Source organism: Sciurus carolinensis, chromosome 13 (genome assembly GCF_902686445.1).
Source record: "Sciurus carolinensis chromosome 13, mSciCar1.2, whole genome shotgun sequence".
NCBI classification, from domain to species: Eukaryota; Metazoa; Chordata; class Mammalia; order Rodentia; family Sciuridae; genus Sciurus; species Sciurus carolinensis.
Window position 1 is genome coordinate 28,443,775 of NC_062225.1, and position 16,488 is coordinate 28,460,262.

Consider the following 16,488-nt stretch of genomic DNA (forward strand, 5'->3'; position numbering starts at 1 on the left):
TCATTGTACACAAATGAGGTACATCATTTTGTTTCTATTGTTGTGCACCATGTAGATTCATACCATTCATGTAATCATACATGTACACAGGGTAACAATGTCTGTCTCATTCCACCATTTTTCATACCCCTCCCTCATTTCCTTCTACATAATTTAAAGTTTCCCCATTCTTCTTTCACTCCCCACTCCCATAACATATCATCATCCACTTATCAGGGAAAACATTCAGTCTTTGTTTTTTTGGGATTGGCTTATTTCACTTAGCATGATATTCTCCAATTCCATCCATTTATTTTCAATGTATTTTTCTGTGTTGAATTTTAGTTTTACAAAACACATATGTGTTACACAATATTTTTGGTAGAAACTGTCACTCAACCAGTTTCGTCAAACCTTCCAGAACTCACAACCTTGGATAGTCCCCTCCTCACTGACTGTGAGGTTATCTATGTGACTAACTTTGGCCAAAGGCACAACAGCAAAAGCCACACAGAGATTGCAAAGTGTTAGAACATCTGGACTTGGTCTTTCTTGGTAGCAGGTGATACTGGAACTTCCCTATACACTGGAACAAATATAAACAAGCCCAGTGGATGATGAAAGGCACGGCCCAGTTATCTTATCACTCTCAAATTCATAAAGGTATTTGCTTTCTTTTTTTTATAATACGCTCTTTATATTTAGGACTTTGATTTGCCTAGAATTGATTTTGTAAGTGTTATAAGGAAGAAATAGAATGTTCTACTTTTTTCTGTATGGACAACCTACCAGATTGGAACTACTTATTGAATATCCCACCTTACCTTCAAGGAACTACCATAATACTTTTACTATATACCAGGTCTGCCTTATCAGAGACCAAAATGTATAATTGATTTTATGTTATTTTCTAGAAAAATTTTAGGATCAGCATTCAAAATTCTAATAAAAATCCTGATAGACATTTTACCCCCTTTGTATATCATTCTTCACTTATCAGGGAAAACATTTGGCTGGTTTTTTGGGTTTGGCTTCTTTCCCTTAGCATGATATTCTCCAATTCCATCCATTTATTTGCAAGTGCCATAATATTATTCTTCTTTATGGCTGAATGGTATTCCATTGTGTATATATACCAGAGTTTCTTTATGCATTCATCTGTTGAAGGGCATATAGGATAGTTCCACAATCTAGCTATTGTGAACTGAGCTGCTATAAACATTGGTGTGGCTGTGTTACTGTAGTTGCTGATTTTAAGTCCTTTGGGTATTGTTATGGTTTAGATATGAGGTGCTCCCTGAAAGCTTCTGTGGCAATGCAGGAAGGTTCAGAAGTGAAATGATTAAATTCTTAGCGTCACGGTGCATTACTCCATTTAATGCATTAATAATTTGAATGCATTGCTGAGTGATAATTGTATGTAGGTGGAGCTTGGCTGGAGGACATAGGTCACAGGGGTCATGCCTTAAAAGGGTTCACCTTCCCTGAGGCCCATACTCTCTTTCTACTTTCTGGCTGCCATAGGTGGAGCCATGTTCCTCCACCAGGTGCTTCTGCCATCAAGTTTTGCCCGACTTGATCCCACCAAAATAGAGCTGGCTGTCTATAAATTGAACCTCTGAGGCAGTGAGCCCTGAATAAATTTTGTTTCTCCAAGTTCTTCATTTAAGGTATTTTGGCTACAGTGATGCAAAAACTGGCTAATACAGTTCTAGTATGTAGTCTATTTATTAGATCAATTCATAATTATGAGTTCAAAGACGCGTGTGTGCGTGTGTGTGTGTGTATGTGTGTGTGTGTGTGTGTGTGTGCGTACACATACACATACTTAACTGAGGATTGAACCTGGGATTTTATTCATTTATTTTTATTTTGAGACACTATCTCACTAAATTGCTTAGGGTCTTCTATGTTGTTGAGGCTGGCTTCAAACTTCTGAACTTCTGGGGTTTCTGGGATTATAGGCATGCATCACTGTTCCTGGCCAGTATATTTTACTAATGCTTGTCCTAAACTACTAATTACTATGAGAAGCTTGTTAAAATCTCAGCAAAATAATGGTCTGTCAAATTTTCCTCAAAAAAATTTTATTCATTTTTATTTCATTTATTTTAGAGTTACATTATTAAGTTCAGACTGTTAAATCTTGGGAGTATGACCATAAAACCAGTATAACTTGGTGATTCAGCTCACCTAGTGAAATGCCATTTACCTTTAATCTCCACTAATTAGAAGAAATGAAGAAAGATCTAAAAATAGACTAAAAGTGTACAGCTGAGTTGAATTCAATAGTATAACAACCTAGGTGGATGTTAGAAATTCTAATATGATATAAAAATAACTTATAATTTCGATACTAAATTGCAGGCTTGGTGATCACTGTGAGATTTTTGTTCTGCATCTCTGTTATAGATAATAAAGAGTGCTCAGTGCATTTTATCAGTATCACAGATGAGAATCTGGTTAGTTGCTCAGCAGGTATTTCAGGTAATTAAAACACTTCTTCAAGCTGAGAAGGCAATAACAAAAATGTTTGAAAGATTGTTCCAAACATTCTGAGGTGAGATAATTGTTTCCTTAGAGAATTAGCATCTTTTATCTCAGAGAAGATTTGGAATTATTTATATTTGGAATTACTTATAATTGTTTCTTAATATTTTTGCATTATGGTAAGGAAACCACTTTTTTGTTTTAAGAAAAGCAGAACTATTAGACTCAGAGGTTGTCCTTATAATCGTAATTGTAAAATGTTTAAATAGGTATTGATTTGTGTGTCTGATTTTAAAATGAAATACTATTATTATTAGAATATTTTAGGAATTGTATATTGGAAAAATATTATTATGTCCTTTGTTCTCCTGTGTAACTAGTATTCCTCTGGTTCCAGGCACAGGGCATGATTGTGCATCTGAACCTTCTATTAACTGGTGACAGACATGTGATCAATTCTGGACCACAGTATCAGCTCCAAGCTGAAGCTTTTCATTGCCAGTGTGACATACCCTAGAGCTCGCTTCTCTTGCTGCCATGTACCCAAATGCTTCTTGCAAAGAGGACAGCATTAATAAATGGGGACTGCATTCATCAGGGGTCTCTGAGTGACTTAGAGTTACAGGTACTGGATGATTTAGGTTGGTGCTATAATGTCAGGGCAAAATAATTCCTTGTTTATTTAAGCCAGTGTAAGATTTTCTTGGGTATTACAGCATAATTTATTCTATTCTGACTGATAACATCTACTTTCTCAGAGGATAACAATAGGAGGGAGAGCAGGGACTGAGGGATGTGACCTTTGCTTTAGTGGTTAGGAGGCAGGTGGAGAGAAAAATCATATTGAGGCTGGAAAGTCAGAAATAGGTGTTTTGCCACCAAAACACTTGCTAACAACTCCAAGCGTAATAGTTTAAGAGTGATATTATGTGTTTATATCTGTAGAAGAAGAGGCTGTAAAACTGTGTTATGAAAAATTCACCCATGAGGGCGGGCCAAGATGGCGGACTAGAGGGCGGCTGCATTTCACGCTGCTCCAGGACGCAAGATTCAAAAGAGGAGATAGTGAGAGACTTGGGACCAACTCAAAGCTGCCAGGTGAGTCTCTCCTGTTGGGGAGGCGTCCCAGATGGGGCGGTAGCCCCGGAACGCAAGGAATTTGTGAAGTGGAGTTGCTCGGCGAGACGCCCCTCCCCCCGCTGGAGCGGTAAACACGGACAACTGGGATCATCGTAGAGGAGGCGGCTCAGCATAGCGCTTGGACTCGAGCAGCCGCTGGGGCTCCGGGCGGCTGCCTGGGGAGGAGCTGCGTGGCGAGCTGTTTGGACCTAGAACAACCGCTTCTGAACACCGGGGGGTTGCCCGGAGGAAGAGGAGGAGCGCGGTGGGACGCTTGGTCTAGGAGTGACTGCATCAGAGCCACGGGTGGTTGCCAGAGGAGGAGCTGCGTGGTGAGCTGTTTGAACTCAGAGTGGGCGCTCCTGAGCGCCGGGGGACTGCCCGGAGGAAGAGGAGGAGCGCGGCAGGACACTTGGTCTGGGAGTGACTGCATCAGAACCACAGGCGGTTGCCAGAGGAGGAGCTGCGTGGTGAACTGTTTGAACTCAGAGCGAGCGCTCCTGAGTGCCGGGAGGTTGCCCGGAGGAGGAGGAGGAGCGCGGCGTGTTGCTTGACCTGGGAGTGACTGCATCAGAGCCGCGGGCGGTTGCCGGAGGAGGAGCTGCGTGACGAGCTGTTTGAACTCGGAGCAGCTGCTCCAGAACACTGGTGGCCTGCCTGGAGGAGGAGAGCGGTGGGACACTTGGTCTAGGAGTGACTGCATCAGAACCACAGGCGGTTGCCAGAGGAGGAGGCGAGTGGTGAGTTGATTGGACTAAAAGCGACCGCTCCTGAACACCGGTGGCCTGCCTGGAGGAGGAGCGTGGTGAGTCACCTGGTCTCGGAGCCACTGCACCTGAACACCCGGGGGGCTACCCCAAGGAGGAGGAGGAGGAACAGGGCAGGTCACTTGGACTTGGAGTGACTGCCTAGGGCTACGGGTGGTTGGCGGGAGGAGGAGACCCGAAGTGAGTTGTTTGGACTCCTAGTGACTGCGTCGGAAACCGGGCGGCTGTCCGGAGGAGGAGGTGTGTGGCGGGTCTCTGGGTCTTGGAGCTATTGTACGGGGCTCCAGGAGGTGGCTCAGGGGAGGGGCTGCATAGCCAGGCGATTGGTGCAGAGCAGGGTCCCAGGATCTAGGTGGCTTCTTGCTGGAAGAGCCGCACAGAGACACGCCTAGGGGCGGAGCGAAGTTTCCAGGGCGGCGGGCAGATTCTCTGGGAGAGGCAGCCTAAGGAGACTCGCCTGCGAAGGGTGAGGCTCCCAGGCCCAGGACGTAGGTCCGGGCCCCTGGGATCATTGCAGAGGAAGACAGCCCAGCCCAGGTGGTAGTTGTAGATTGAGGGAAACCTCTAGGAGGGCAACTGACCAGCGAGACGTCCCCACTGAGTGACTCTTCCCGGCCGGGGGAGGTTTTCCCACAGGGACGGTAAAGCCAGAGACATAGGCACAAACAGGCCTTGCCTCAGCCCGCAGTCTAGTTCCCCATTGGATGACCATTGGTCAACAAGTGGAGGCACCTCTGCCCACTAGCAGGGAATATACGCCACCTGAGGGTTACCACACCTAGAGAGGCAGCTTCTTCGTGGAGCTCTGCATTATCAACCTCCTCCAAGACTTCAGGCTACTGAAGGATAAGAGGGGATATACTAGCAATCTTCAGGGACATTATAAGTTGATAGAGGAAATCTGCAATATCTTAATGACCCACTGATTCCTGAACAATATGAAAAAACAAGGGAAGAAAATGCCCCAAACAAATCTAGATGTTACATCAATAAAATCCAACTACAGCATGGCAGAAGAAATGACAGAAAGGGAGTTCAGAATGTACATAATTAAAATGATTAGGGAAGCAAACGATGAGATGAAAGAGCAAATGCAGGCATTGAATGATCGCACCAATCGACAGTTAACAGAGCAAATTCAGGAAGCAAAAGATCATTTCAATAAAGAGTTAGAGATATTGAAAAAAAACCAAACAGAAATCCTTGAAATGAAGGAAACAATAAACCGAATCAAGAACTCCATAGAAAGCATAACCAATAGGATAGAACACCTGGAAGACAGAACTTCAGATATTGAAGACAAAATATTTAATCTCAAAAACAAAGTTGAACAAACAGAGAAGATGGTGAGAAATCATGAACAGAATCTCCAAGAACTATGGGATATCATGAAAAGGCCAAATTTGAGAATTATTGGGATTGAGGAAGGCTTAGAGAAACAAACCAAAGGAATGAACAATCTATTTGAAGAAATAATATCAGAAAATTTCCCAAATCTGAAGAATGAAATGGAAAATCAAGTCCTATAGGACTTGAGGCTTATAGGACTCCAAATACACAAAATTACAACAGACCCACACCAAGGCACATTATAATGAAAATACCTAACATACAAAATAAAGACAGAATTTTAAAGGCTGTGAGAGAAAAGAACCAAATTACATTCAGGGGGAAGCCAATACGGATATCAGCAGATTTTTCAATCCAGACCCTAAAAGCTAGAAGGGCCTGGAACAACATTTTTCAAGCTCTGAAAGAAAATGGATGCCAACCAAGAATCTTATACCCAGCAAAACTTACCTTCAAATTTGACGATGAAATAAGATCATTCTATGATAAACAAAAGCTAAAAGAATTTACAAAAAGAAAGCCAGCATTACAGAACATTCTCAGCAAAATATTTCATGAGGAAGAGATAAAAAACAAAGAAGCAAATCAGCAAAGGGAGGAATTATCCTAAAGGAACTGTCAAATAAAGGAGGAACCAAGATGTGTCAAAAATTTTAAATATGAACCAAATGACCAAGAATAAAAATCATATCTCAATAATAACCCTGAATGTTAATGGCCTGAATTCATCAATCAAAAGACATAGACTGGCCGATTGGATTAAAAAGAACAATCCAACAATATGTTGCCTGCAAGAGACTCACCTCATAGAAAGAGATACCCATAGACTAAAGGTGAAAGGATGGGGAAAAACATACCATGCACATGGGCTCAGCAAAAAAGCTGGAGTATCCATCCTCATTTCAGATAATGTGGACTTCAAGCCAATGTTAGTTAGAAGGGATAAAGAAGGACATTTCATACTGCTTAAGGGAAGCATAAATCAGCAAGATATAACAATCATAAACATCTATGCCCCAAACAGTGGCTCATCCATGTATGTTAAACAAATCCTTCTCAATTTTAGAAACCAAATAGACCATAACACAATAATACTAGGTGATTTCAACACGCCTCTTTCACCACTGGACAGATCTTCCAAACAAAAATTGAACAAAGAAACCATAGATCTCAATAACACAATCAATAATTTAGACTTAACAGACATTTATAGAATATACCATCCAACCAAGAGTGAATACACTTTCTTCTCAGCAGCACATGGATCCTTCTCTAAAATAGACCATATATTATGCCACAAAGCTAATGTCAGCAAATACAAGAAGATAGAGACACTACCTTGTATTCTATCAGATCATAATGGATTGAAGTTACAAATTAATGAAAGAGTAAAAAACAGAAACTACTCCAACACCTGGAGATTAAACAATATGCTACTATATGATGAATGGATAACAGAAGATATTAGGAAGGAAATTAAAAAATTCTTAGAGGTAAACAAGAACAAAGAAACATCATATCAAAATCTCTGGGACACTATGAAAGCGGTACTTAGAGGAAGATTTATTTCATGGAGCGCATTTAATAAAAGAAGTAAAACTCAAAAAATAAATGACCTAACACTACAGCTCAAAGCCCTAGAAAAAGAAGAACAGACCAACACCAAAAGTAGTAGAAGACAGGAAATAGTTAAACTGAGAGCTGAAATCAACGAAATTGAAACGAAAGAAACAATACAAAAAATTGACAAAATAAATAGTTGGTTCTTCGAAAAAATAAACAAAATTGATAAACCTTTAGCCACAGAACAAAGAGAAGACGAGAGAAAACCCAAATCACTAAAATTCGGAATGAACAAGGAAATATCACAACAGACACGACTGAAATACAAAACATAATTAGAAGCTATTTTGAAAATCTATACTCCAACAAAATAGAAAATTTCGAAGACATCAACAGGTTTCTAGAGTCATATGAATTGCCTAAACTGAAGGAGGAGGACATACACAATTTAAATAGACCAATTTCAAGTAATGAAATAGAAGAAGTCATCAAAAGCCTTCCAACAAAGAAAAGTCCAGGACCAGATGGGTTCTCAGCCGAGTTCTACAAAACTTTTAAAGAAGAGCTCATTCCAATATTTCTCAAAGTATTCCAGAAAATAGAAGAGGAGGGAACTCTCCCAAACTCATTCTATGAAGCCAATATTACCCTGATTCCTAAACTAGACAGAGACACATCAAGGAAAGAAAATTTCAGACCAATATCCTTAATGAACATCAACGCAAAAATTCTCAACAAAATTTTAGCAAATCACATACAAAAACATATTAAAAAGATAGTGCACCATGATCAAGTGGGTTTCATCCCAGGGATGCAAGGTTGCTTCAGCATCAGGAAATCAATAAATGTCATTCACTATATCAATAGACTTAAAGGCAAGAATCACATGATTATTTCGATAGATGCAGAAAAAGCATTTGATAAAATAAAGCACCCCTTCATGCTCAAAACACTAGAAAAAATAGGGATAGTGGGAACATTCCTTAACATTGTAAAGGCCATCTACGCTAAACCCATGGCTAATATCATTCTAAATGGTGAAAAACTGAAAGCATTCCCTCTAAAAACTGGAACAAGGCAGGGATGCCCTCTTTCACCACTTCTATTCAATATCGTCCTTGAAACTCTAGCCAGAGCAATTAGACAGACCAAAGAAATTAAAGGGATACGAATAGGAAAAGAAGAACTCAAACTATCCCTATTTGCTGATGATATGATGGTATACTTAGAGGAACCAGGAAATTCCACCAGAAAACTTTTAGCTCTCATAAGTGAATTCAGTAAAGTAGCGGGATATAAGATCAATGCACATAAATCTAAGGCATTTTTATACATAAGCGATGAATCTTCAGAAAGAGAAATTAGGAAAACTACCCCATTCACAATAGCTTTGAAAAAAATAAAGTATTTGGGAATCAATCTCACAAAAGAGGTGAAAGACCTCTACAATGAGAACTACAGAACACTAAAGAAAGAAATTCAAGAAAACCTTAGAAGATGGAAAGATCTCCCATGTTCTTAGATAGGAAGAATTAATATTGTCAAAATGGCCATACTACCAAAAGTGCTATACAGATTCAATGCAATTCCAATTAAAATCCCAATGATGTACCGTACAGAAATAGAGCAAGCAATTATGAAATTCATCTGGAAGAATAAAAAACCCAGAATAGCTAAAGCAATCCTTAGCAGAAAGAGTGAAACAGGGGGTATCGCAATACCAGATCTTCAACTCTACTACAAAGCAATAGTAACAAAAACGGCATGGTATTGGTACCAAAATAGAAAGGTGGATCAATGGTACAGAATAGAGGACACGGACACAAACCCAAATAAATACAATTTTCTCATACTAGACAAAGGGGCCAAAAATATGCAATGGAGAAAAGATAGCCTCTTCAACAAATGGTGCTGGGAGAATTGGAAATCCATATGCAACAGAATGAAACTAAACCCATATCTCTCACCATGCACGAAACTAAACTCAAAATGGATTAAGGATCTCGGAATCAGACCAGAGACCTTGCATCTTATAGAAGAAAAAGTAGGTCCAGATCTTCAACATGTCGGCTTAGGACCAGACTTCCTTAACAGGACTCCCATAGCACAAGAAATAAAAGCAAGAATTAATAACTGGGATAGATTCAAACTAAAAAGCTTTCTCTCAGCAAAGGAAACTATCAGCAATGTGAAGAGAGAGCCTACAGAGTGGGAGAAAATCTTTGCCAATCATACTTCAGATAGAGCGCTAATCTCCAGAATCTATAAAGAACTCAAAAAACTCTACACCAAGAATGTAAATAATCCAACTGACAAATGGGCTAAGGAAATGAATAGACACTTCACAGAAGAAGATATACAAGCAATCAACAAACATATGGAAAAACGTTCAACATCTCTAGTAATAAGAGAAATGCAAATCAAAACCACCCTAAGATTCCATCTCACCCCAATTAGAATGGCAATTATCAAGAATACAAGCAACAACAGGTGTTGGCGAGTCTGTGGGGAGAAAGGTACACTCTTACATTGCTGGTGGGGCTGCAAATTAGTGCAGCCACTCTGGAAAGCAGTGTAGAGATTCCTTAGAAAACTTGGAATGGAAACACCATTTGACCCAGCTATCCCACTCCTTGGCCTATACCCAAAGGACTTAAAATCAGCATATTACAGAGATACAGCCACATCAATGTTCATAGCTGCTCAGTTCACAATAGCCAGATTGTGGAACCAACCTAGATGTCCTTCAATTGATGAATGGATAAAGAAACTGTGGCATATATATACAATGGAATATTACTCAGCCATAAAGAATGATAAAATTATGGCATTTGCAGGCAAATGGATGTAACTGGAGAATATCATGCTAAGTGAGATAAGCCAATCTCAAAAAACCAAAGGAAAAATGATATCGCTAATAAGTGGATGATGACACATAATGGGGGATGGGAAGGGTTAGTGTTGAGGTTGGAGTTGGGTTTAGGGAGGGGGGCAGGAATGGAGGAAGGAAGGACTCTATAGATGGAGGGGAAGGGTGGGAGGGGAGGGGGGGAAGGGAAAAAATGGCAGAATGAATCAAACAATATTACCCTATGTAAATTTATGATTACACAAATGGTATGCCTTTACGCCATGTACAGACAGAGAAACAACATGTATCGCATTTGTTTACAATAAAAAAAAAAAAAATTCACCCATGAGATAAAGACAAAATCCAGATTATAATCTACGTGAATGGTTTTAGACTTTCCTGTTGAATCGCTGAGACCTTGTCAGGGGAACTTCAAAGTAAAAATTATTTTTGTAATAATAGGAAGATACTATTGGCCCCTTTTAATCTCATTGTCACATAGTGTGCAAGATACAAAAACCATGTTAACAAGATTTAAGACTCATCAAGTTGTAGACAATGATTTTTCTGGAAGCAGTATTACAGGGGGCCCTCATTGTCTATGATGTGTTTCCACATTGTTTGAATATTAGCAACTTTTTATGTGAAATATAGCATTGATTCAGAAAAGTACATAAGACAAATATTGATAAAAAGTTTAGTTTATTTAGGAAAAGACATCCACATACTGAAAGTAAAAGAGTGGGAAAAAACATCACTCACATGAATCCTGTAAATAAGCAGGGGTTTCTAACCTCATAACAGATAAAATGGACTTCAAGTCAAAGTTAGTCAGAAGAGACAAAGCAGGCCATTTCATACTGCTTAAGGGAATTATACATCAACGAGACACAACAATTATAAATATTTATGCCCCAAACAATGGAACATCTATGTATAGCAAACAAACCCTTCTCAACTTCAAGAATGAAATAGACCACAACACAATAATACTAGGTGACTTTAACACACCTCTCTCACTACTGGATAGATCCTGCAAACAAAAACTAGACAAAAAATTATAGAACTAAACAGTCCAATCAATAATTTAGACTTAACAGACATATGTAGCATATTTCATCCATCAATGAGCAAATACACTTTCTTCTTGGCAGCATATGGATCCTTTTCTAAAACAGACCATGTCTTATGCCACAAAGCAACTATTAGAAAATACAAAAAAATAGTGATAATACCCTGCATTCTATAATGGATGAAATTAGAAATCAATGATAGAATTTAAAAAAAAGTCACTCTATCACCTGGGGACTAAATAATATGCTATTGAATGACAAATTGGTAACACAAGAAATCAGGAATGAAATAAAAAAATACTTAGAGGTAAATGAGAATTGTGATGCAATATATCAAAATCTCTAGGACACTATGAAGGCAATCCTAAGAGTTCATTGCATCAAGTCATTCATTAAAAAAGTAGAAAGTCAACAAATAAATGACCTAACATTACATCTCAAAATCCTAGGAAAAGAAGAAAAAATCGACACCAATTGCACTAGAAGACAGGATATAATTAAAATCAGAATTGAAATCAATGAAATTGAAACAAAAGAAACAATTCAAAAATTGGCAAAACAAAAAGTTGGTTCTTTGAAAAAAGAAACAAAAGTGATAAACTCTTAAGCACATTAATGAAGAGAAAGAGAAATGAAAATCAAATTACTAAAATTCATAATGAAAAAGGAAATACCATGAAGGACACTACTTGACTTCAGAAGATGATCAGAAACATTTTTGAAAATTTATACTCCAATAAAATGGAAAATCTTGAAGACATCAACACATAGAGATATATGACCTACGCAAACTGAATAAGGAGGACATACACAACTTAAACAGATCAATTTCAAGAAATGAAATAGAAGAAGCCACCAAAAGCCTACCAACCAAGAAAAGCCCAGGGAACCAGACAGATTCTCAGTCACATTCTACTAGACTTTCAAAGAAGAATTAACACCAATACTCCTCAATGTATTCCTTGAAATAGAAACGAAGGGAACCCTTCCAAACTTACTCTATGAGGCTAGTATCTCCCTGATACCGAAACTAGACAAAGACACATCAAGGAAAGAAAAGGTCAGACCAATATTCCTGATGAACACAGGTGCAAAAATCCTCAATAAAATTCTGGCAAAATGCATACAAAAACTTTAAAAAGATAGTGTACCACGATCAAGTGGGGTTCATCCTAGGGATGCAATGTTGGTTCAACATGCAGCAATCAATAAATGAAATGTATCACATCAATAGATTCAAAGACAAGAATCATATGATAATCATAATAGATGCAGTAAAAGAATTTGACAAAATACAGGACCCCTTCATGTTCAAAATACTAGAAAAACTTGGGATTGTAGGAACATACCTCACCACTGCATGTTATACATGCTAAACCCAAAGAGAATATCATTCTTAATGGAGAAATATTGAAATCATGCCCTCTAAGCTCTGGAACAATACAGGGATGCCCTTTTTCACCACTTCTATTCAACATAATCCTTGAAACTCTAGTTAGAACAATTAGCAAGAACAAAGAAATTAAAGGGATACGAATAGGAAAAGAAGAATCCAAACTATCACTATTTGATGATGACATAATTCTGTATTTAGAGGATCCAAAATATTCCACCAGAAAACTTCTAGAAATAATAAATGAATTCAGCAAAGTAGCAGGACATAAAATTAACACCCATAAATCAAGTGCATTTCTATACATCAGTGATGAATCCACTGAAAGAGATATTAGGAAAACTACCACATTCACAATAGCATCAATAAAATAAATAAAATAAAATAAAGTACTTGGGACTCAGTCTAACAAAAGAGGTGAAAGACTTCTACAATGAAAACTACAGAACACTAAGGAAAGAAATTGAAGAAGAACTTAGAAGATGAAAAGACTTCCCATGTTCCTGGGCAGAATTAACATTGTCTAAATGGCCATACTAACAAAAGCATTATACAGATTTAATACAATTCCTTTTAAAATTCCAATGACATTCTTCATGGGACTAGAAAAGGCAATCATGAAATTCATTTGGAAAAATAAGAGACCCAGAATAGCCAAAGCAATCCGTAGCAAGAAAAATGAAACAAGAGGCATCACAATACCAGACCTTAAATCATACAACAGAGCCATAGTAACAAAAATGGCATGGTATTGGCACCAAAACTGATGTGTAGACCAATGGTACAGAATTGAAGCACAGAGACAAACCCACATAAATAGTTATCTCATACTCAACAAAGTCACCAAAAATATACATTGGAGGAACATTAGACTCTTCAATAAATGGTGCTGGGAAAACTGGAAATCCATATGTAGCAAGATGAAATTAAACCTCCCTCTCTCACTCTGCACAAAATTCAACTCAAAGTAGATCAAAGACAGGCACTAGACCAGAGACCCTTCACCTAATAGAAGAAAAAGTAGGCCCAAATATCCACCATGTCAGTTTAGGTCCTGACTTCCTTAAGAAAATTTCTAAAGCACAAGAAGTAAAATCAAGAATCAATAAACGGGATGGAATCAAACTAAAAAACTTCTTCACACCAAAGGAAACAATCAATAATGTGAAAAGAGCGCCTTCAGAATAGGAGAAAATCTTTACCACCTGTACCTCAGATAGAGCACTTATCTCCAGGATATGTAAAGAACTAGAAAAACTTAACAACTGAAAAACAAATAACCAAATCAATAAAAGGTCTAGGAACTGAGCAGACGCTTCACTGAAAAAGAAATACAATTGATCAGCAAATAAATAAGAAAATGTTCAACATCTTTAGCAATTAAAGAAATGCAAATCAGAACAACACTGCAATTCCATCTCATTCCTGTGAGAATGGCAATTATCAAGAACACAAGTAGCAATAAATGTTGGCAAGGATGTGTGGAAAACATACACTCACACACTGCTGTTTGGACTGCAAATTAGTGCAACCACTCTGGAAAGCAGTCTGGAGGTTCCTCAGGAAACTTGGAATGGACCCACCATTTGACCCAGCTATCCCACTTCTTGGTTTATACTCAGATGACTTAAAATGAGCATACTACATTGACACAGCCACATCAATGTTTATAGTAGCTATACTCACAATACCTAAACTATGTAACCAACCTAGGTGTCCTTCAACAAGTGAATGGATAAAGAAACACACAATGGAATATTACTCAGCCTTAAAGAAGAATGAAATTATGGCATGTGCCAGCTAATTGACTGAACTGGAGAATATCATGCTAAACAAAATAAGCCAATTCCAAAGATCCAAAAGCCTTAAAGTCTTCTCTGATATGCACATGCTAACGCACAATAAGGGTGGGGATTAGGGAAGAATAGAGGTACTTTGGATTAGACAGAGGAGAGTAAAGCAATGGGAGGGGTATGGGGTAGGAATGACACTATAATTAATTGCACATTATTATCCTATATGTATATATGATTACACGACTAGTGTGATTCTACATAGTGTACAACTAGGAGAATGAGAAGTTATACTCCATTTATGTATGATGTGTCAAAATGCTTTCTACTGTCATGTATTACTAATTAGAACAAATTTAAAAAAAAGATTTGACTCACATTTAAACTAACATTTAAGAAACTAACATTGTTAAGTATCAAAGAAAAATACCCACAGTTATCTGAAAAGACTATTAAAATGCCTCCCCAGTTTCCAACTACATGTATGGGTGAAGTCTCATTTTCTTCAGATATTTTCACCAGTACAAAACAGGACAACAGGTCAAAAACAAGCAGGTATGCTTGAACTTGATGGACTATGGCAGAGTTGTATCTGTTCCTCAATTGCCAATCTCTTCTTCTACCTCAGTAGCAGCAGAATAAATTCTACATTTTTCAGTTAATTGATTTGTGTCTAATTAAGACAAGCTAAATTATGGACAGTGAGATATGAGAATAGTATGCAATTTTAGTGAACAGTTTTTAAGTAGAGAGGCTGTTTTCTTGTTCTTTTCTGTTAATTTGAACACTGATGTGATGATTGGAGCTCCTGCAGCCACTACATAACCCAGATTGTGGATCTTAAAGTTGTTTACTTAAGAAAAGTAAATGTTGTGAATTTTGCTTTTTTGATTTTTCTCTAGCATGGAGCTTCAACTAGTCCTAATGTAATGATTTCCATAAGGTGGTTATATTTATCTTTTGCTTATAAAACATTTTCATAAAAACAAATTAAAACAACCACATGCATGAATGCATACACAGACACACTCTCTCTCTCTCTCTCTTTTAGGCTTTATAGAAAATATTCCAAAATATAATCTAACACTGCTAGTAAAGTCCCTAATGCTATTTACTGAAAAGGATATACAGGGTTGCCCTTGTGATGAACATCTCAATTTCAAATTAATTAACTGACCTTCCAGTTGTCTAGTTAGGTCTCAAGTGTAAAGACTATGTCTCCTCTGCCCACAGTATCTTAATATGCATGGCATGCTTAGTCTAAGCTGTTGCCTCCTGGGTCACTTGATGTGATTCTATTTTATAGGCTTGGAAAACAGCTTTCCATATCTTTTCAGTTAGTTGTTAGGGAACTTCAAAGCGAAGTTCATGTGTACTGTATACATAACCTGTGTGTTAAGTGTGACTACCACTAACATCCTTTGGATTGTTGCAATCCACTCAGCATTTTTTTATTTGATGTGGTAATAGGAAAACAGACAAAAATAAACTTCATTGTGTTTATATATGAGGTCTGGAAGAATATCAAAATGTTAATATTAGTTATGTCTAGGCAGTTGCTTTATGGGTGCTGATGTGTATTTTCAATTTGTTCCATAGTGACCATCTATTACATGTGTCATAAAAGGAAAATGTTAAAAGCAAAAAAATTAAGTTAGCAATTTCAGTGACATTAAATTGGTCAAAATGAACGCATTCTTTAACCTACATGCAGAAAATCCAATTACAATAAAACTGTGTCATCGTATACTTCATCTGCTGAAAAGCTCTAAATTCTGATATTTTTTTTTTAAGATGCCCCCAGGAAAAAGTTCTCAATCAAACCCAACCTGAACTAAATTTAATTCGAATAGAACCAACCTGGGGTTTAAGAATGTATTTGCTAGAGGTGTGTTATTCAATTCTCCTGATGATTTTTTTTATGAAAAATTATGTTTTCTCTTTTTCTGACAGGGCTGACAGGTAGACAGCAGTGGCTCACCTGTGTGAGTTTTTGTCATTTTACTATGTAACAGAATGTTGATCCTTGCAGGAAACTTACATCCTATCCAATACGTGACAATGAAAACAAACACAAATTCGTAAGGACCCAATACTTCTAATTTTTTCA